This window comes from Chiloscyllium punctatum, chromosome 6, assembly GCF_047496795.1.
Source record: "Chiloscyllium punctatum isolate Juve2018m chromosome 6, sChiPun1.3, whole genome shotgun sequence".
Classification (NCBI taxonomy): domain Eukaryota; kingdom Metazoa; phylum Chordata; class Chondrichthyes; order Orectolobiformes; family Hemiscylliidae; genus Chiloscyllium; species Chiloscyllium punctatum.
Genome location: NC_092744.1, coordinates 145,168,003 through 145,191,744, shown reverse-complemented (window position 1 = coordinate 145,191,744; position 23,742 = coordinate 145,168,003).

Sequence of the window (23,742 nt, the reverse complement as noted above, 5' to 3'; positions counted from 1 at the left end):
CTGTAGATGACATCTTCCATCCCTTTATTAATGACAGGGATTAGAGCAATGGGGTTGTCACTGATTGTCCGATGTTTTGTCTGTGTGTGTACAGAACACACCCGGATAGTTTCCCACGTTGTCAGGTAGGTCCCAGTGCTGTATGCTGAATGGAATGTTATAATGGCCCACAGCCGTTGCATTCTCCAATCCCTGGAGCTGTTTGTAAATAAAACACAAAGTGAATCGGACTAGCTGAAGACTGCCATCTAGAGGAGACTAAAATAGATCATCCCATCGATATTTCTGTCTGAACATTGCTATGAATGTTTCAGCCTTAGATTTCTATTGTTGTTCATTCAGGAAGGTGGTATTGGTGGATTCTTCTCCTCCAGTGAGTTGTGTGATTGTCCACCACCACTCACGAGGATTGTAGAGATTAGGTCTGATTCACTGGTTACATTTGTGTCTCATTTGCTATTTATACCATGTGATGAGTAAGTGGCCCAATTTAGTAACTTCATCTCATTCTGAGGTTTATTTGGTGCTACTATAGTCAGGCCTTCCTGTTTTCTCCATTTAACAAGGCTGTATCCCTGGCTTGACGGCCAGGATAAAGTGGAGTATATGCCAGGCAGTGATAGTGAAAATTATACTGGAGTACAATTCTGCTGCTGTTGGTAATGACCCGAACCACCTCACACAGGTCAGTGCAAAATTCCAAAATCTATTGGAAATCTGCCCCGTTGAGCACAGTGATGGTGTCACATATACACAGGGGTCTTCACGATGTAAAAGTGGAAAATGTCTCCATAAATACTGTGTGCAGTAGTTCACCTTTCCCAATACAGTCATCGAACAATGTGTCTGCAGCCGGTAGGTTGGTGAGGATGAGGTCAAGGATGTTTCTACCTATCAGTCATTCCCCCGACCCGGTGCAGACGCAGTGAAGCAGTTGGGTCCTTATAAACTCAACCACCTCGAACAGCAACGCTGCTGCTGAACTCCTCTTGGTGGTGGTTTTGAAATGGCCCACCCAGTATACATCCGCCAGCTCTGTCAGTCTCTGTGCTTCCTCCGAGTGTTGGTCAATGTCGAGGGACACTGATCCACCAGCTCAGGCAGTGGAGTCATCAGGAGGTTTCCGTGCCAGTGTTTGATCTGACACCGTGAGGCTGAGGGGGTGGGGGGGGGTGTCAGCAGGAGGTTTCTGTGTCAGTGTTTGATCTGAGACCGTGAGGCTGAGGGAGGGGGTGGTCAGCAGGAGGTTTCCGTGTCAGTGTTTGATCTGACATCGTGAGGCTGAGGGGGGGGGGGGGGGGGGTCAGCAGGAGGTTTCTGTGTCAGTGTTTGATCTGACACCGTGAGGCTGAGGGAGGGGGTGGTCAGCAGGAGGTTTCTGTGTCAGTGTTTGATCTGACACCGTGAGGCTGAGGGAGGTGGGGATCAGCAGGAGGTTTCCGTGTCAGTGTTTGATCTGACAACATGAGGCTGAGGGAGTGGGGTGGGGGGGGGGGGGGGTCAGCAGGAGGTTTCTGTGTCAGTGTTTGATCTGACACCATGAGGCTGAGGGAGGGTGGGATCAGCAGGATGTTTCCATGTCAGTGTTTGATCTGACACCGTGAGGTTGAGGGAGGGGAGTCAGCAGGAGGTTTCCGTGTCATTGTTTGATCTGACACCGTGAAGCTGAGGGAGGGAAGTCAGCAGGTGGTTTCTGTGTCAGTGTTTGATCTGATACCGTGAGGCTGAGAGAGGGGAGTCTTCAGGAGGTTTCTGTGTCAGTGTTTGATCTGACACAATGAGCTTCAAACCGCCTCCAAACCTACCCCCTTCGCTATCTCTCTCCTTCCCCAAACCCTACGTTCTTCTCTATCTCTATAACCTCCTCCAAACCTTCCACCCATCCCATCTATATTACTTCCTCCAGCCCCCACTGCCTTTGCTATCTCTTTCACACCCTCCATACACTGTACCCCTTTTATATCTCTCTAACTTCCTCCAAACCCGACACCCCTCCCTATCTCCTTAACCCTTTCCAAATACTGCACCCCTTCCGAACTCTCTAAACTCCTCCAATCGCTACTCCCTTCCATATCTCTTCAACCTACTCTAGACCCTGCACCACACTCTATCTCCTTAGCCCATTCTAAACCCTGCTTCCTCCCTATAGTTCTGAACCCTCTAAACCCTATACATCTCCCTACTTACTCAACCCCACCAAACCTTTTCCCTATCTATCTAATCACATCCAATCCCTACACCCTTCCCTATCTCACTAACCTGTTCCAAACCCTATGCTACTCCGTATCTCTCTCAAACCCTGCACGCCTCCCTATCTCTCTAACCCCTCCAAACCTACACATTTCCCTATCCATCTAACCCCCTCCAATCCGTAACCCTACTCTATCTCTCCAACCTCCTTCAAACCCTATACTACTCCATAACTCTCTCAAACCCTGCACGCCTCCCTATATCTTTAAGTCCCTCCCAAATCATATGCTACTCCCTATCTCTCTCAACCCGCTCATACTACCGCTAAATGTTTTATCACGCCTCATATTTACGCTTCTACTTCCGTTTTAAGTTTAGCCTTACACATATGGTAGTTGTCTCCATTGATCTGCTCAATTTGTACCTGCTTTAAGCTTCTCTTTCCGATTTAATTCCCTTCTTACTGCAGCAACTGACTCCATAACTAATAATGCATCACCACCTCCTCCTTTACCCCTCTCCTGTGCTACCTATAGTTCTTGCACCGCAGAATATTGAGTTGTCAGCCCTGACCTCCCTCAAGCACATCTCTATAATGGCAAAAATGTCACAATTCCACGTGTCACCGCGTTCCCTTATCACATCTGTCTGTCCGATAACATACCCAACATTAAGGGAAATCACATCCACCCTGGAATATATCACCTAGAATACTCTGTACTTCGGAGTTCTTCAGTCATTGACTGCTCGTTATCAAGCTGCCTAATTCATGAACCAAAACTGTAACTCTGGGACTGAATGAATATTTGTTGAATAGTAATTTCGTTTTCAGTAAATGTATTCAACAAATGCAACTTTCCAGAACTGAACGGTCAGCTCTAAATACAGCGAGTTTCTGCTGATTAATTGCCTGCTCAGTGTGCAGAGGGGTCAGCCCTTTGTAATGGAGAAAGTGAGACCTGGAGATGCTGGTGATCAGAGTCGAAAAGTGTGGCGCTGGAAAAGCACAACATATCAGGTCCATTTGAGGAGCAGGAGAGTTAAAGCTTTGGGCATCAGCCTTTCATCAGGAAGGCATTGGTGCCTTCCCATGTTTTCCATTCCATGATTAACAGGTTATAGGGAACCATATGTGTTCAGGAAAGCAGCACTATATCGAGCCCTGAAATGGAAAGCAGTCAATCAGATAGTTGGACAGTGAGTAGACATGGTGAGGTGAAGTACAGACTGATTGAAATACAAACATAGGGATAGATAAATTTCCTAGGCGAGACGGGATCCACCCTGGCTTACTACAGGAAGAGAGCAAAGAGATTACTGTACCTTTGGAGATGATCTTTGCGTCCTCACTCTCCATTGGAGTAGTGCCAGACGATTGGAGGGTGGCAAATGTCACTCCCTTGTTCAGGAAATGGAATAGGGATAATCCTGAGAATTACAGACCAGTCAGTTTACATCAGCATTGGGCAAAGTTTTGGGAGAGGATTCTGAGAGACAGAATTTATGATTACTTGTAAATCATAGTTTGGTTAGAAATAGTCGGCATGGCTTTGTGAGGGGCAGGTCATGCCTCACAAACCTTACTGAATTCTTTGAGGATGGGATCAATCACATTGAAGAAGTGAGAGTAGTGAATGTGGAGTATATGGTTTTTAACCAGGCGTTTGGTAAATTTCCCCATGGTAGGTTCATTCAGAAAGTAAGGACGCATCGGATACAGGGAAAGCGGTCTGTCTGGACGCAAAATTGACTGACCCATAGAAGACAGAGGGAGGTGGCAAGCATTCTGTCTGGTGCTCGGTGACCATTGGTGTTCCATTGGGATCGTTTCTGGGGCCTCTGCTGTTTGTGATATTTATAAATGACTTCGATGAGGAAGAGTGTAGGTGGATTAGTAAGTTTTTCAATTTAACAAAGCATGGTGGAATTGTAGTGTGGAGGGCTATTGTAGTTTGCACAGGACATTGACAGGATGCTGAACTGGGCTGATAAGGGACAGTTGGAGTTCAACCTGGAAAGTTGTGAAGCGATTCAGTTTGGTTAAATGTAGGATTCATACATTGTGGAGTAACAGTGGGATCTGATGATCCATGTCATAGCTCCCAAGAAGTTGCCACCCAGGTTGAGAAAGTTCTTAAGAAGCCGGATGATGTTTTCATTAGCATGGGGGTTGAGTTTAAGCAGTGAGGTTGTGCTGCAGCTCTATGGAACCCTGGTGAGATCACACTTAAAATGTTGCGTTCCGTATGGTCGCCTCATTATATGAAAGATATGGAAGCATTGGTGAGTGTACTGAGGAAATTTATCAGGACGCTGCTTGGACTGGAGGGCAGGTCTTGCAAAGAAAATTCAGGGAACTAGGTTTTTTCTCGTTGGAACGAAAAAGAATGGAACATGACTTGATAGAGGTGGACAAGATGATTAGAGGCATAGATAGAGTGGATAGCCAGAAGCTTTCACCCAGGACGGAAATGGCTATGATGAGTGGGCACGATTGTAAGGTAATTGGAGGAATATTTATGGGAGATGTCCGAGGTAGGTTCTTTACGCAGAGCTTGTGGGTGTGTGGATAGGCACATGAATGATCGTATAATGACAGGTATGTAGGTTAGTCTGATCTTAGAACAGGATAAAATGTCGGCAGGACGTCAAGGGCTGAAGGGCCCGTACTATGATTCCTGTTTCACCAAGCTTGTAGGTGCTCATCAATTCTTGAGTGTGTGAGGGAGTGATGTGTGTGAGATCAGGAAGCTTTGACGAGGAGTTAGGTCAAAATTTACATTTACGTTGTGCATTGTTACAGTCACCTGAGTGCCAGTACAATATGTGTATGTCACCACACACCAAACAGAATCCGCTAAGTTCAGTTATGAACGTGCTTCTTGGCCTGCCGTTTGCTGCTGTTTTCTTCAGATATATTCTGTTTGGTGAACCGTGTATTAATCTCTGGCCATCCACAGAGATGTAAAATTTCATTTTGATACTGGTGATAATGAAGGTGACATTTATTGGGTATGGTTTCAGAGGTTTCTTTGTGAGACTCAAGATAGTGCATCAGACTGTCAACTTTTTAACGTCTTTTCCCAGCATCCGGTCCAGGGTGCAGATGTATGGAGTCTGGGAGGTAGGCCAGGTGTCAGCCCCATCAGTAAGTGGTGCGGTGTGATTCTGACACTACATGGCGACACATCTGCCCACCGGGCCAGGCTCTGACTGAAGATGGTTTTTTAAAACCTGGTTGCTGGTCAGCCATTGATTTGGACATTATTTGTAGCTACACTGAGACCAGTGATAGTCTGTTAGCGAGCTCCCACCTTTCCCAGGGTGGATTCCAAATTAATTGTTGTGAAGAAATGTTTGACTGACAGCCCTGACCCAGGTTAGAAACTCTTTGCACAGATTTAGGAGCAGGTCAGTGTGTCACTCAGCATCACATGCAACTGTGAATTCCAGTAACACTGTAAATGATTCAAAACCTTTTGGAAGCCATTTTTAGCGTTGCTCATTGCAAGGTGTTGAGTTTACTGACCCGAACAATCATCAGCTGTTAGCTATGTTTCGTGAATTGGGCAGAAATGAGATATGAAGTATGATTATTCAACTGAACCATAATCTCTGAAAACAATTAGGTCGATTCTACAGTTATGGGAGTAAAGTATATACTCCTATCAATTTTTTGTAACGCAAAAATAAAGAATGCACATTTTATTTTACTTCGAATAAAGAACATGTTACCTAACTGTTGTGATCAGAATTATACATTCAATGTCAGGATTCAAAACAATGCATTGCTACCCCAACATTTTGAAAATGGTAGGCTCCTGAATGATTACATGTTCGGAGTGAGTAAACGATTGGACAATCAAATAGAATTAGATTTCATATACATTTATATATAATCAATCAGTTAAATTTCTCAGTGAAATGTACGAGCTTCAGCTAATAGCCAGCAATTTAGAAATAGCAATAATTCAACATGCACTGTGAATGATTACATTATCAAATTTTAGCAAACAATAATTTGAAAACTTCCGATTTTTAGAAAGAATGCGACTTAATATGAAATGTGGACAGTGAAAAAAAAAATGGACATATTTTGGCGTGAGGGAAAAGTCAGACCTTTTCAAAGAGATTTGTGCCAAAGCAATGAGATATTTGTTTTCGTTATCAGAACATAACATTTAAAATATTCATGTTCTGAGAAATAAATAGACTACATAATGAGACTGACCTTGCAATATTTGCATTTTAAATGTTTATCCTGAACCAAATAATCAGATATTTACGAGCACTTAAAACAGGAAATAATCCGATACTGACTTTTATTTGCATCAGACACATGATAGAGTACAAGCCTTTAAAGTACAGGAGGAGGCCATTGGCCACTGTGTGTGCATCAGCTCCAGTAATGTTTCCCAAGCACCTTCCATTTGCCAGCCCTATCTCTGTAGCCCATTAAATTTATAATTTACAAATATATATCCAATTCTTTATTGAATCGTCATCTACAACTCTCCCAGGCAGTCTAATCCAAATCCTAAGAACTCTCTCAATAAAGAAGTATTTATGTATCTCAGTCCCAGCTCTTTTGCTGACCATTTTGAAATTAGAACTCCTTGATGCTGTCATGCCAACTAACAGAAACAGAGTTTTCTGTTTTACTCTGCAACTTTCTTCAAACTTTATAAGTTCACATCTTTGTCTGTTCTGCTCCAGGAAGAATAAGCCTTGCAAGAACTGTAACAAACACTACGTCGGAAAAACAGGCAGAAAACGAGCCACCTGGATGCATGAACAACAACTAGCCAGAAAAAAGACATGACCCACGATCACTAGGTCCTTACGTACGGATGAGGAAGTATATCATTTTGACTGGGTCTGCACATCCATCTAGGACCAGCCAAAGAAAGACACGCACGAGAATTCCTAGAAGCATGGAAATCCAACCGGAACTCTACGAACAAACACATCGATTTTGATTCAATCGAACACTCTCTGAGGAAAAGGACCAGACATGAAATCACCAATACTGGAAATTACATCACTGACTCAAAGAAACCTAAACACTTAAAAAGCAAGTGGGACATAAAACTAGCATTTCACCGGAGACTCACTGATAATGTTCACTAGGATAGTGATGAACCATCGGAAAATGAACTCTCCAACTCAAACTGACATCCAGAAGAAATGCAATTTCTCTCGTCCTTTCTTTAACTAAATCCTTCATTCCAGTTATCATTCTGATTATTTATAAAGTTATTGGTATTCTTTTGCAAAGTAATATGGAGTCTGTCAGATTGTGTGTGTGAGTGCGTGTGTGTGTGTGTGAGAGAGAGAGACAGAACAATCCTCAGTAATCTCTGAATTACTCCCCGTGCCATATGGAAAAGAGGTAAGGATTAGGACGGCGGTATAGTTTAACATGTTGTTAAAAAGCTAGTTCAGGGTTGATGGTTTCAGATTTTTGGATTATTGGGAATTCCTCCAGGACAGGTGGGACCTGTACAAAAAAGACAGATTGCATCTTAACTGGAGAAGCAACAACATCCTTTTGGGGAGCTTTGCTAGTGCACGTCGAATGGATTTAAACTAATAAACCAGGAGTTTGGTAACCAAAGCAGCGGGTTAGAAACTGAGTAGAAGGTCGAGATGAATAGCACATCAGGCATGGCCAGTCTAATGACCATGCTGAGGGAAGGAATCCTATCAGTTCACATTGTGAGATGGAAGTTGGAATTAATGATAGAGATGAGGCTCAGGTTTATCAGGGATTCACAAATGAGGATGGAGAGTGTGGGGGGATGTGAGGGATTGAGGTGAGGGAGATCAGGAAGACAGTGCACAAGAAAATATTAAAGGGCAAATATTGAAGGGATGGAGTGGAGTGGGGAATTCTGTGATAAATAACTGGCAGCAAAACACAGGAAAACTTGTTTTTTATCAAAGTGAATATCTGGGAGGTAATTTATTATGCTTCAGAGAAATAGCACCCTCATAGCTAGAAGTCTGCATTATATTGAAGGAAAATCTGTGTCCATGACAGTGCTGTAGCTATAATAATGGTGGTAAACAGTTGGAAAAATGCTCGTGCTGTTGTTAGACAATGCTTGCACTGAGCATGTGAATTACCCTGGATGTTCCCAAAGATGGCTCGGATGCTGTAGGTGGAGAAAGTGCTGAAACTCCATGAGATGATTCTGGTTTGTAATCTCGCCACTTACTGAGTCCAGTCAAAGGAACAAACCAGCAACTGCCATTGCTTATTGCTTCAGTATATATCAGAGCATTCATGGCTGCCAACGCATAGAATCATGAAATGAATTAAAGGCCTTTCACGTCTGTGCCAGAAAGTGCACATCCAAAGGCTTTGTAAATGTTTGTGAGGTTACCTCCCTCAACGACCCTCCTAGACAATGCATTCCAGATTCATACCACCCTCTCAGTACGAAACACATTGCACAAATCCTCTCTCAAATCCCTGCCTTTCACTTCAAAAATGCGTTCCTTTGTTTTTGACCCTTTGACTAAGAGAAACAGCTTCTGTTTATTCATCTTCTCCATACCCATATACTCCAGTATACCTGTAGCAGATTCCTTCCTCAACCCCCGCCCCCCCAAATTTCCACATGCTCACCATCGTCATTTATGAATATCACAAACAAACCGTGATTTCCTTCCTGTTTTGCCCATATGTTATTCAGAGGAAGATTTGAGAATTCCAGTCTCTGTTTTTTTCTTATTTTGGTCAATTTACAAAGTGATTTGGTTAACATCTTTTATGAGTATGCCAGAAATAACAGTTTTGACACAGAGTTGAATTCATCTTTTGCACTTTGCATGTTTTATTCATAAAGCTTGCAAATAATTTAGGATGAACTAGATTTTGGCATCTTGCGCTGGAACATTAACCTTTTGGAGGCACTGCAATAGCCAGATCTGGAGACATTTTTCATCTGCAGGATGGACACAGACTAATTCATTGTTTGTTTAAATCAGCTGGTGTGATGAGGATAAATACTCAATGAAATTCTATGTTATGGACAAACTGAAGGAGATCAAATCATATTCTCATGTCTACCTTGAATTGGAAGCAAATACATACTGTAAAGAAAAATCAAAAATGTTGAAACACCACGCAAGACAAGAAAAAAAATCCTCTGCACTTGATACAGAAAGATAGAGTACATGTATCATCTTAACAAGAATCAAGTGATAGAAAAGAAAGAACATGAAATCTTTTCTTAATTTTGAATGGAAACCTGATCTCGATTTTCCTGAACAGTGATGTTTTCGCATCCAATCCCGCTTCCCCAAAAACAAGATTTTCCTTGTCACTAAAACTTCATCCGTCATTCTTCCTCCTTCGTCCTACTCTTTCCTCACACTCCTACTTCCCTTGCACTACCGCTTCTGCTGCTACATGCTCTTCCATTGATGATTTCCCTTTATACCCTCCTTCTGTCACTCCCACCGTAAGTTACACCAATTCCCCAATTGCTCCCACTTCATCTGGCCATCGCATTCCCGTTTTGCTTTCCAACTGGGATGATGGGAGCCGCTGGCTTCTGTTCTGCTATTGATCATCGGTGAATGTTGAGATTGGGATGATCAATGTCCAATCGGAACAGACAATAGTGTGTTTCTGTCACTGTCTGATGCACCGTGAACAGGATGGTTTTGTTCCCCATGGTCCAGAGTAGAGTATCTTTCTGTCTCTGTGTCACAGTGCATAACCAAACAGCCTCATCACAAATAGGATGAACCTTTCCTCAAAATCAGAAGTCCATGCATCATTTTTCCCTTAAACATTGTGAGTACAGTGAGCACATTGTTCAAACAAGCCGTGTTTTACACTTTTGCTTTTTATTATTTTAACGGTTTACCTCTTTTGAGGTGAGATCAGAGTAACTTCCCTTGCACCAAAGTAGTATTTGATTCATGTGGCATCACGGACCCTGAGTAAACAGGGGTCAATGGGAATCGGAGGAAATTCTCTCCTGGTAATTTCCTCACTGAACGATGACACCTTCCCCAGAGCTTTTGAGAATGACAAATAAACTCTGCCCTTGCTAATACCTTCCAAAGCTATGGATGACCTTGTCCTGTTAATAACATCAACATTTATTATGTTTTCACAGTTTTGTCTAAAATCTCAGAAAAGTAAGACTTTGCTGATTGAGTGTCACTCCAATGAAATCAGGGCATTACAATAAGATTACGTTCATTTTCATTCAGTTACTTCCTGAGGACTGATCATGTGATTGCAGTGCCAGTGATATCAACATTTTATCTGTGCAAAAGCATCACATCTCATTGGCTCAAGGCTGCACCACTCCCCAATTCTATTTCTTTCTCCAGCACATTCGCCATGCTCATCAGATATATGAGGCACACAAGATGCAATAACACAGAGATGTCTATGACCCCTTGGAACCTGCCTCCCCACCCGTGCCCTGCACTCTGACTGCATCCCCTCCCCCAAATGCAACTCCTGTCGTACCTTCAGCCTCCCTCCTACCCTTCCACACTCTGATGTTGAATGTTCTGGACTTAACAATGGTCTCAGCGTTATCCCGCTGTGCCCCGACTTTAATGAATTTCGGGTACGGCATGACGTTGAACTCTTCTCCCACCATCTTCTCCTCGGTGCCAATTTCTTTGGGCAAAGATTCTGCTCCCTGTTCCCCTAGCTCCAATACTCTTCCTCCACCTGGACCTCTCACTCTGCTGTTTGCTTGAACTCAATCTGTTCATTGAGAATGTTCGATGTGACATTGGTTGTCTTAATTTCTCTGCAGCCCCTCACCCAGTCCAACAAATCACCCTCTGAACAGGCCGTGTGCTTTGATACAACCCTGACTCTGTTATTCAGCCTGTGCTGGTAAGGGTGATTCTGCTGTAGTCTGGTGGACTGACCTCTACATTGCAGTGACTGAGGACCAGCTCTCAGTTATCTCCTCATATCACCTGCTGAACCATGACCCGACCATGGCACATCAGGCCATTGTATCAACTGTGATAATTGACCACATTTCATCAGGTCATTCACACCCTACTTACCCCCACCTAACGGTCCCCAAGCTGATGGTCCTCTGATAGCAGAGCTGACTTCGATCTCCTCCTGTAAATCCACAAACAGAACTGCCCGGTCAGACCCATTGCTTCAGCCCACTCCTGGCACACAGAGCGGGTGGATGGATACACACGTGGGCTCCAGTCATACCTGTTTCTTCAAGGGGTATGTAAACAATTCCCTGTTCCACTTCTATTCCAGACCCATCCACAACTCTTTCTCCAATGCATAGATTATATCATCGATTATACTTCTCTCTCTTGTCCTGAATTTGAAAAAAATCATCAATCTCACTTCCAATTTGCATCCCTCCCTCACTTTCACCTCGTCTTTCTCTGACTCATCACTTCCTTTCCTCGGCATCTCTGTTTCTATTTCTGGGGATCGACAGGTCACTAATATCCAGTATTAACCAACCGACTGCCACTGCTACCTGGAGTATACACCCTCACAACCTGTTTCGTGATAATACTCCATTCCATTCCACCAATCTTTCTGTCTTCATCGCATTTCTTCTAATGATGTCAATTTCCAAAATGTCCATCTTCTTCCTCAACTGAGAATTTCCCTGCACTGTTCTTGAGAGGGCCCTCAACCAGGTCTGACCCACCTCTTGCATTTCTATTCTCACTGTCTCTCTACCCTCCTGCAACAGCGAGAGAATTCATCTTGTCCTGGCCTACCATCCCACCGGCATTCACATGAAGTGGATCATCAGCCGCCATTTCCCTCACCTCCAGCAAGATGCCATCACCAGATACATATTTTCCTCCTCAAAATTGTCCGCCTTCTGGAGGGACGAGGACACCCTGGTTCACTCTTTATTCACTCCCATTACCCCCCCCCCTCACCCCCACCACAGGCCCACTTCACTTGCCCCTGCCTGAAGTGTAACATGTTCGCACTTCTGTCCTCCTTTCTCACTATCCAAGGGCCCAACCACACCGTACCGATGAAGCAGCACCTTACCGACATTTCCCACAATTAGTCTACTCAATTCGCTTCTCACAATGTGGTCTCCTCTACATTGGGGAAACTAATGGTAGCTTGGGTGACCGCTTCACTGAACATCCAAAGTGTATCTATACAAATGAACCTGAGCTTCCAGTTGCCTGCCAGTTTAATACCGCATCCTGTTCCCTGGCTAATATCTCTATGTCAGGCTTGCTGCAGTGTTCCAGGAAAAGTCTATGCAAACTGGAAAAACAACGCCCCATTTACCGTGTGAGGACCCTACTCCCTTCAGACTCAAAATCAAGTTCAATAATTTTCGGCCCTGAACACCCCAATGTCCTCGCCCCGGATGAATAATACACCAGGTCTCGTTCTCACATCGCCTTCCATTACACACCCTCTATGTTTAGCTACTAACAATCTCCATTAACAGCTGTCCAGCCCCTTCTGCATATCAACCAACATTTTCCTAGCTACCATCAGTTCTGAGGAAGGGTCACTGAACCCGAAACGTTAACTGTGATTTCTCTTCACAGGTGCTGCCAGACCTACTGAGGTTTAGAAGCAACTTCTGTTTTAGTTTCAACATTTTCATGGCATGTTTTCGCACTCCAATACGTCATCAATATTTAGAGCCTTGTCAAACACAGGAACTTTGTAATTTTTCATTTAATGTCCATAACAAATTACTCGAGATCCAAGTGAGACAGGGGCTTTGCGGTTATCGTTCGGATCGGACAATTTGTCACAGTTCAGAAAGAAAAAGAAATCGAAAGAGCTGGAGCAAAACTCAACAAATTTGGCAAAATTTGAGCAGAGATGCACAGAATTAACCTTTGACTTTTCAGAAATTTCACATCATAATCAATATGTCAACTCTGTTTCTATCTGCAGATACTTCTTCATGTTTTTATTTCGTTTCTCCACCTTTTTCTATTTGTATCTCATGTTTGCATATCAGTTTATCTCATGTTTCTTGACAGGTCCATATGCTTACCTTGGTTGTGTTTGGATACTGTGGTCCTATTACAATTGGTGCGTCTGTGACACGTGTCTTAAGGCCGAAATCTGTTTCTTCTATAAGATTCAAAGAGAAAAAAAAACATGTTTCTGAATATCCTGTAAATCTCAGAAAACCACTTTATTTTAAAACACTTTTTATTGCAACTGAACTTCATGACATAATAAGAATCGATTTTTGTTGATGGAACAGTCTGTGTCCTTTATTGAAGAAGCTTGTCTCCACCCCTCCCCCCCCCCCCCCCACATAGGCTTTCAATACATATCTCAGAATTATTACAGCAAAGGTTGCGGAAACTCAACCCATTGTCTCTTCCAGCTTAGAATGAGCTGTATCTCTTACTGTTACTCTGCATACTGGCAACTGAAAGCATTCTATTCGTGTGACATGGTAACTGCTCTGCCCAGGACCATAAGAAACTACAGACGGTTGTGTGCACAGCACAGACCATCACGGAGGGAAACCTTCCATCCATTTATACTTCTTACTGTCACCGACAGGCTGATAACATTAAAAAGAAATCTCTCCCAAACTGGTAATGATCTCCGACAACCTCTTCCAACAGGATGAAGATAGAGAGACTTGAAAACATGTACCAGCATACTCAGGAACACTTTCTTCCCTACCGTAATTAGACTGACGAATTGACATCTCTAACATCAAATAATACTAGTCTTGCTAATAGCAATCTTGTTTTGCACATCTCCTGTGCAGCGGCAACCTTATATGCCTCACTCTGTTGAAGTACCTCATGAGCTGTGTGTTTTTGTCTACTATCATGTTCCTGCACTACTCACAAAACAAAGCTTTCCATTGTGCATTTGACTAAAATAAATCAAATCAAATAAAATAAAACACATGGACTACAGTGGCTCACCGTCTTCTCAAGAGCAGCTAGAAAAGTGAAGTAATGCTGGCCCAGCCAATGATACCCACATCCCATTAACGAATATAAGAAGATGACCACCGTTTAGGGCAGAGAGACAGGGAGATAAAATCGCTTTAAACATTGCCTTAGACATATACAGGTTTCCCTTTACTGAACAAGCTTGTCTCCCCCTCTCCATAGGCTTTCAATACATATCACAGAATTATTACAGCAAAGGTTGAGGAAACTCAACCCATTGTCTCTTCCAGCTTAGAATGGGCTGTATCTCTACTGTTATTCTGTATACTGGCAACTGAAAGCATTCTATTCGCGTGACATGGTAACTGCTCTGCGATTTTAATTACAGTGTTCCTTTCATAAGCCCATATGCTGTAAAGTGAAGAAGCATTAATTTGTATGGGAAAAATTTCGGCAATCTTCGTAAAAGTGAAAATCCTCTTTGGATTTCTTTTGATTTGCGAAAACAGGTCCTAATGTAGGTCATTTGGAAAGGGAAGCGGGGAAAAGCGAACTTTTGAAAAGCAGGGGATACCTGTATTTACGTGGGCATGTCATCAGCGAACTTGCAGCTGGCGTTGTTTGGAATTTGGCAACACAGCCGTGTGTGTACAAGGAGTACAGTAGGGGGCTGAGGGACACAGCCGTGTGTGGACAGGGAGTACAGTAGGGGGCTGAGGACGCATCCTTGGGGTATTCAGTGTTGAGTGTGATTGTGGTCGAGGTGCAGATACCTCTCTTCACAGATTATGGTCTGTGGGTCTGAAACTGGGGGATCAAGTTGCAGAGGGTGGAGCCGCAACTAAGGTCACGGAATTTTGAGATCAGTCTGGAGGGGATAGCGATGTTGAAGGTGGAGCTCTAGTCAGTGAGCAGGAGTCGGGTGTAAGTGTCCTTGTTGTCTCGATGTCCCAGGGATGAGTGCAGGAATTGGGGTATGGCTTCCTTTCTGGGCCTGTTACATCAGTAGGCAAATGATAAGGAATCAGGTCAGGCTGGGAGACTGGAGCTGATGTGGGCCATAACGAGCCTTTCAAATCACTCCATGTTTATTGAGGTCAGAGCCACTGGGCGGTAGTCATTAAGGCACGTTACATGTGCTTTCTCACTTACGAGGATGATGGTGGTCTTCTCGAAGCAGGTTGGGACTTCGGCTTGTAAGAGGGAGAAGCTGTAGTTGTATATGAATACCTCTACCAGTTGGTCCTCATAGGCTCTGAGTACACAGCCAGGAATATCGTCCAGAACTGTCGCTTCCCTTGCCTTGACTCTCAGGAAGACTGATCATGTCTGCAGCGGTGACAGCGGGCACAGATACGTCCGGGGCTGTCGGGGCAGGTTTTAACCTGGCAGTCACACAATCATTCATCACAGACATTCCTTCCCCCACCTCCCTCCATCGTCATCAACACACAGTTTGTCCAGACAGAATCCCATCAATAGACTGGGATTGTGCACAATAATGAAGTAAACTCACCACAAAATGGGGCAGGGTGTGCTTCTACTGAGAGTCAGTGGAGCAGGGAGTGAAGACTTTGCAGGTGTAATTCCACTCCAGCCATTGCTTCAACATGAATAGAATCAAGCACCTTGAGTGCTGTGCATTGTAGATGGTGGACAGTCCGTAGGGAGCCAGGAAATGTATTATATATGGACAAATTGGACAAAGGAGCTGAGGGCAGTTTTGCTAAGTTTGAAGATGATGCAGTGATGGTTTGCTGGGAAGATGATATTGAGGAAGTGGGGAGGCTAGAGAAAGACTTGGACAGTTTTGGACTGTGGGAAAACATGTGGCTGATGGAACACAATATGGAATCGTGTGAGATTATGCACTTTGATAGGCGGAATAGAGGCAGACACTATGTTCTAATATGATCCATTCAATCTGAAGCACAACAGGATTTGAAGCACTCATCCTCGCTTATGGTTAATGTGCAGATTCCATTGGCAGTTATGAAAGCAAATGCAATGTTCACGTTCATTTCAAGAGAACAAGAATACAAGAGAGGAGACATACTGTTGAGAATGTAATGGGCAATGGTCAGACGGCATTTGGCATATTGTGAACTGCTGAGGGATGACGGCTTGTCATATGAGCGGCAGTGTGTGTACTCGAGGGAACTTAGAAGAATGGCGGAGGGGGGGACATCTGATTGAAACTGATCAATTACTGCAAAGATTGATACAGTCAGTGTGTAGAACATATTTCCACTAGACAGAGAGACAATGCTAAAACAGCACAGTGCAGAATTGTAAGTCTTTGATCTGCTCTTGTATTTATAAGTTGATTTGTCTTCACTTTCTGGTCAGTGGTAACCCCTGTGATATAGACGGTGGGAGGATTCAGTGTAGCCAGTAGTCCATTAATCTGTTGAATGTAAGCTACTATCTGTGAGTCTCACCTGGCGGGAGTACATTGTCTCTACTATGATTGTCATTTGTAATCTGGACATTTTGAAGGATTGAGCCTGTTACACCAGTATTGTTGATGTTAACTAAAAAGGTGCAATTTATCACAGCACTCAGCAACAATATGTCATCGAATACGGAACACCTTTCCAATAACAGAAAAAGTCTAAAATATTCACTATTAGAAACACTGTTTTCCTGTTCGTGTTCAAATCAGATAATCTGTCCCATCGAGATGCTCGACTTGGAAAAAATTATTTAAAAAAATATTTTCTGGATGTGGGCAACACTGGATGGGCCCAGCATTTCTTGCCCGTCCCAAGATGCCCTTGAGAAGGTGGTGGTGATCTACCTTCTCGAACTGGTGCAATCTACATGCTGTGCGTTGACTCACTAGTGATGAAGGAGGGAATTCTAGTGGTTTGAACCAGCAACAGGGAAGGAACTGCGATATATTTCCAAATCAGGATGTTGACTGGTTTGGAGGGGAATTTGAAGTTGGTGGTGTTCCCAAAAGTCTACTGCCCTTGTCATTCTACATGGAAGTGTTCGTAAAATTGGAATCAGCTCTCTGAGGATTTTTGTGGAATTTCTGCATTGTGTCTAGTAGTTAGTACGCACTGCTGTTCCTGAGCGACCGTGGTGAAGGGAGTGAATGCTTGTGGATGTGATGCAAATCAAATGGGCTGCTTTATCCTGGATGGTGTCAAGCTTCTTTAGTGATGTTGGGGCTGCACTCGGTCAGGCAAGTGAGGATTATTCCATCTTATTCCTGACTTGTGCCTTGTAAATGTTGGACAGGCTTTGGGAAGTCAGAAGGTGAGTTAATCGCGCAGCATTCCTAGCCTCTGATCTGCTCTTATCTGTGACGAGTCCAGTTATGTTTATGGTCAATAATACGCCCCAGGATTTTGATAGTGGGGAAGTTTAGTGGGGATAATGCTGCTGAAAAACAAATGGTTATGTTGTTTCTTATTCGTGATGGTCATTGACTGAATTTGTGTGGCACGAATGTTACTTGCAACTTGTCAGCCCAAGCCTGGATAATCCCCACTCCCGACCTTATGATGGAAGGAAGGTCGTTGTTGAAGCTGCTGAAGATGTTTGGACCTAGAACATTATCCTAAGGAACTACTGCAGAGATGTTCTGGAGCTGAGATGACTGTCCTCCAACAACAATGACCATCTTCCTATCTGTCAGGTATGACTCCAATAGTGCAGTGTTGGCCTGCGATACCGTTTTCGCTTGGGGTCCTTGATGTCACATTTGGCAGAATGCAGCCTTGATATCAAGGGCTTTAATTCAGTTCCTTTTCCTATGTTTGAACCAAGGCTGTGATGAGGTCAGGAGCTGAGTGACCCTGGTGGAACACAAAATGGGCGTCCCTGAGCAGGTGCTGCTTGATAACACTGTTGATGACACCTTCCATCACTTTACTGATGATGGAGAGTAGACTGATGAGGCGGTATTGGGTCGGGTTGAATTTGTCCTGCGTTTTATGTACAGAACATACTTGAGGAGTTTTCCCCATTGTGTGTTTGTAACCGTACTGGAACAGCTTGTCTAGGGAAGCGGGAAGTTCTGGAGTACAAGTCTTCAGGACTATTGTCGACATGTTATCAGGGTTATAGCCTTTGCCGTATACAGTACCTTTAACCGTATCTTGATATCAATCAATCGAATTTGCTGAAGACTGCTATCTGTAATGATGGGGACCACGGGAGGAGGCCTAAATGGATCATCGACTCAAAACCTCTGACTGAAGATTGCTGCGAAAGCTTCATCCTTAACTTTTGCACTGATGTTCTGGGATCTTCCATCATTGAGGATGGGGATAGTTGTGGAGACTCCTACTCCAGTGAGTTGTTTGATCATTCACCACCATCCATGATCAGATTAGGAGGACTGCAGAGCTTAAATCTGATGCATTCATTGTGGGATAGCGCAGCTCTGTCTGTCCCTTGCTGTTTAAGTTATTTGGCACGCAAGTATTTCTGTTTGGAAGCTTCAGCAGATTAACATTTTATCTTTGTATATTCCTGGTTCTGCTCGTGGCATGCCCTCCTGCACTCTCCATTGAACCAGAGTTGATCCTCTGCCTTGATGGCAATGGTTGAGTGGGGGGATATGATGGGTCGTGACATTACAGTTTGTGCTGGAGTACGGTGCTGCTGCTATTAATGATCCATAGTGTCTTATGGATGCTAGTCTTGAGTTGCTAGATCTCTTCGAAATCTGTGCCATTTAGCATAGTGATAGTGCCACACAACACAATAGAATTTATTCTGAACCTAACCACGAGACTTTTACCGATACTGTCATGGACAGATAAGTCTGCAGTTAGTAGATTGGTAAGGATGAGGTCAGGTATGTTTTTTCCCCTCCTGTTCTTTCCCTCACCACCTGCTGCAGACCCAATCTAGTAGCTATGTCCTTTCGGATCCGACCAGCGTGATCAATAGTACTGCTGCCAATCCATTCTTGGTGGTCGACTTTGAAATCTCCCAGCCAGAATACACTTTGTGCCCTTGCCTCCGTCAGTGCTTTCTCCAAGTGTTGTTTAACATAGAGGAGCACTGATTCAGATGAGGAATGACGTTACGTGGTAATCAGTAAGAGAATTCTTTGTCCATGTTTAATATGAAGCCATGGGACTTCATTAGGTCTGGAGTCAATTCTGGAGACTCCCAGAGCAACTACCGACCGACTATATCTCACTGAGCTGCCCCCTCTGCTGGATCGGTCCTGCCTTTGGGGCAGGACATATCCAGGGATGGTGATGGTGGTGGCTGGGTTATTTTTGTAAGGTATGATTCCGTGAGTATGACTATGTCAGGCTGTTGCTTGAATAACCTGTAAGGCAGTTGTCCCAATTTTGGCACTACCCCTTAGATGATAGTAAGGAAGGTTTTGGAGGTTCTATAGTGATGTTTCTAATGTTGACTTTTCCAGTGCATAGTTTGATGCCAGGTGGTCCAGCCGGTTTCATTTCTTTGAAACTTTGTAACCATTGGTACAAGTGAATGACTCACTGGACCATTTCAGGGGGCGATTGGGAGTCAATGACGTTGCTTTAGGTCTGGATTTGCATGTCAGCCAGACCAGGTGAGGATAGAAGATTCCTTCATTGAAGGATATTAATGATCCAGATGGATTTTTCTAAAAATCGGCAATGATTTTATTTTCATAGGTAGATTCATAATTCCAGGGATATTTTAAAATTATTTAATGGAATCTCCACCATCTGCAGTGGCGGGATTCGAACCTGGGTCCAAAGGACAGGAGCTGATTGTCTGGAATGATAATCTATCGGTAACACCATGAGGCCTGTTTGGAACCACATGTTGTACTCAACTGCTATTTCTTGTGTTGCCCTGTTTTTCATTCATTGATTATGTTATTCTGGAATTTCATCCATCATTAAATCCTGATTGAAATATACAGTCATGAACGTCGTCTCGACTGCTTGAATTTCATTCAACGTTTGGTTTGAACAGACATTTCAAGGCAGCTGCACATCAGTAAAGAACAGGAAGTAAGAATGGCTGACTGTGCACTGTACCTGTCACCGGACCAGCATGTCTGGGTATGTCAGTTAGTCTGATCTTCGAGTAGGATAAAAGATTGGCAGGACGTCAAGGATCGAAGGGTCTGCAATGTGTTGTACTGTTCTGTGTTTTATGTTACACCCAGCCTGTGGATTCTTATCAATTGTTGAATGTGTGAGGGAGTGATATGTGTAAAATCAGGAAGCTGGGGAGGGGCGTTAGTCCAAAACTTCCAGTTATGTTGTTCATTGTTCCATTCACCTGAATACCATTACAGTATGTGTGGTGTCCTACATCAGGCAGGCTCCGCCAAGTTCAGTTATTAACGTGATTCTTGACTTGTCATTTGCTGCTCTTTTCTTCAGATACAATCTGTTGGGTGACCCATGTATTAATCAGATGTTTACTAAGTTGAGTGAGTTAGGCAAAAATAAGACATCAACTATGATTATTCAACTGAACTATAATCTCTGAAAAGAATTAGGTTGATTCTATATTTATGGATCAAAAATATAAACTTCTGTCAAGATTTTCTCACACAGAAATAAAGCATGTACATTTTATTTTGTATCGAACAAACAACATGGATGTAACACTTTTGGCGATCAGAATTACATCCACAATGTCAGGATTCAAAATAATGCATTGTCACTCCAACATTTTGAAAGCGGTTGGCTTCTGAATGATTACATGTGCAGAGTGAGCAAACGATTGAATAATCAAATAGAATTAGTGTTCTTATACATTTATACATAATCAATCAGTTTAATTTCTCACTGAAATGTAAAAGCTTCAGCTATTTGCCAGCGAATTAGAAATGGCTATAATTCAACATGAACTGTGAATATTCAACTAAATAAATGATTTGTGTTATCAAACTTTAGTGAACAATAATTTGAAAACGTTTAATTTTTAGAAAAAATGTTATTTAATTTGAAATGCAGACTGTGAACAAAAACGATAAACATATTATCGTGTGAGTGAAAAATCAGACCTTTTCAAAGAGACTTGTGCCAAAGCAATGACAGATTTGTTTTCGTAATTGGATTTCAACATTTAAAATATTAATGTTCTGAGCAATAATTAGACTATATAATGAAAATGCTCTTGCAATACTTGCATTTTAAATGCTTACGCTGCACTAAATAATCAGATATGCGCGAACATTTACAACGGGAAATAATCGTATACTGACTTTTATTCACATCGGACACATGATAGAGTGTGTGCATCAGCTCCAGGAATGTCTCCAAAGCCCCTCCCATTTGCTAGCCTTATCTCTGCAGCCTGTTAAATTCATATTTCCAAATACTTATCCAGATCTCTTTTTGATCTTCATCCACAACTCTCCCAGGCAGTCCATTTCAAATCCTAACAACTCTCTCAATAAAGAAGTCTTTCCTTATCTCAAAGCTGGTGCTTTTGTTCACAATCTTGGAATTAGAACTCCTTGATGCTGTGATGCCAACTAACGGAACCAGAGTTTTCCTGTTTTACTCTACAACTTTATTTCATACTTTTCAGCACCGCAATAAATTCACATCTTTGTGTGTTCTCCTCCAGGAAGAATAAGCCTTACAAGAACTGTAACAAGCACTACCTTGGAAAAACAGGCAGAAAACTAGCCACCTGGATACATGAACAACAGCTATCCAGAAAAAAAGACATGACCTACTATCACTAGTATCTTTACAGACAGATGAGGAAGTACACCATTTTGTCTGGGTCCATCTAGGACAAATCAGAGACACGAACGAGAATTCCTAGAAGCAGAGCATTTCAACCGGAGCTCTATCAACAAACACATCGATTTTGATTCCATCGAACACTCTCTGAGAAAAAGAACCGGACATAAAATCACCAATACTGGAAATTATATCACTGACTCAAGGAAACCTAAACACATAAATAGCAAGTGGGACATAATACCAGCAATTTAACAGAGGCTTACCGAAAATGTTCCCTAGTACAGTGATGAACCATCTGAAAATGAACTCTCCAGCTCAGCGAGCAAACTGACATCCAGAAGAAGCGCAATTTCTCTCATCCTCCCTTTAAGTAAATCCTTCATTCCAGTTATCATTCCCATTATTATAAGGTTATTTGTATTCTTCAGCAAAGTAATTTGGCGTCGGTCTGTCTACTGAATGTGTGCGTTTTTTTTTTGGGGGGGGGGCGGGTGCGAGAGAGAGAGAGAGAGAGCGAGAGAGACAGACGGAGAGAGAGGCAGAGACAGAGAGAGAAAACAATCCTCTATAATCTCTGGATTACTCCCCGTGCCATGTGGAAAAGAGGGATGGATGAGGAAGGCAGTATAGCTTAACACGTTGTTAACAAGCTCGTTCAAGGGTGGGGATTTCAGATTGTTGGATCATTGCGATCTCTTCCAAGACAGGCGAGGAACTTTACAAAGACTACAGGTTGTATCTTAACTGGACGAGCACCAACATCCTTATCGGGAGGTGTGCTAGTGCAAGTCAGATGGATTTGAATAAACCAGGAGAGTGAGAACCAAAGCAGCAGATCAGGAACTGAGCAGAAGGTCGAGGTGACTAGGACATCAGGCACGGCCAGTCTAATGATCATGCCGAGAGAAGGAATCAAATCAGTCCACAATGTGAGTTGGGAGTTGGAATAAATTATAGAGATTAGGCGCAAGTTTTTCAGGGATTAATAAATAAGGAGGCGGAGTGTGGGGGATGTGAGATAGTGAGGTGTCTGAGAGCAGAGAGACAGTGCACAATAAAATGATAAAGTAGAAAGAGGGTGGGTTGGGGAATTCTGTGAGAAACAACTGGCAGAAAAAAACACAGGAAAACTTGCTGTTTGTCAAAGTGAATAGCTGGGAAATAATTTGTTATGCTTCAGCGAAATAATATCCTTCTTTCTAGAGGTGCTTATTATAATGGAGGAAAAGCTGTGTTCAAATTATGGCTATAACTATAATAATGGTGGCAAACAGCTAGAATAGTGTCAGTGCTGTTGTTGGACAATGCTTGCACAGAGTATGTGAATTACCCTGGATGTTCCCAGAGATGGCTGGGCTGACTTTGGTTGAGTAAGTGCTGAAGCTGCATGAGATGCTGCTGCTTTGTAATACAGAAACTTACTGAGTAGCATCAAAGGAACAAAGCAGCAAATGCCATTGCTTATTGTTTCAGAATATACCAGAGTGTTCATGGCTGCCACTGCAAAGAATCATGCAATGAAAAACAGGCTCATCACGCCTGTGCCAGCAAGTGCACATCCAAAGGCTTTTTAAACGTTTGTGAGGTTACCTGCCTCAACCACCTTCCTAGACAACGCATTCCAGATTCAGGCTACCCTCTCAGTTCGGTACACATTCCACAAATTCTCTCTCAAACCCCTCCCTTTCTCTTTAAAAGTGTGTCCTTTATTTTTTGATCCTTTGACTCATGAAAACAGCTGTTGTCTGTTCATCCTCTCCAAACCCCTTATGCTCTTGTACATCTGTACCAGATTCCCTCCTCAACCTTTCCTGCTGCAAAGAAAAAACGAGCAATTTTAGCCCTCCTCTTTCATACTCACTTTCGAGTACTTAATTGTCTTGTTACTTCTGACTTGCATCTTCCCAATTTTTCGGTGTTAAATTTCATCAGGCCATTGATCTGGCTATCTGAACAATTTGTTTTTTCCTCC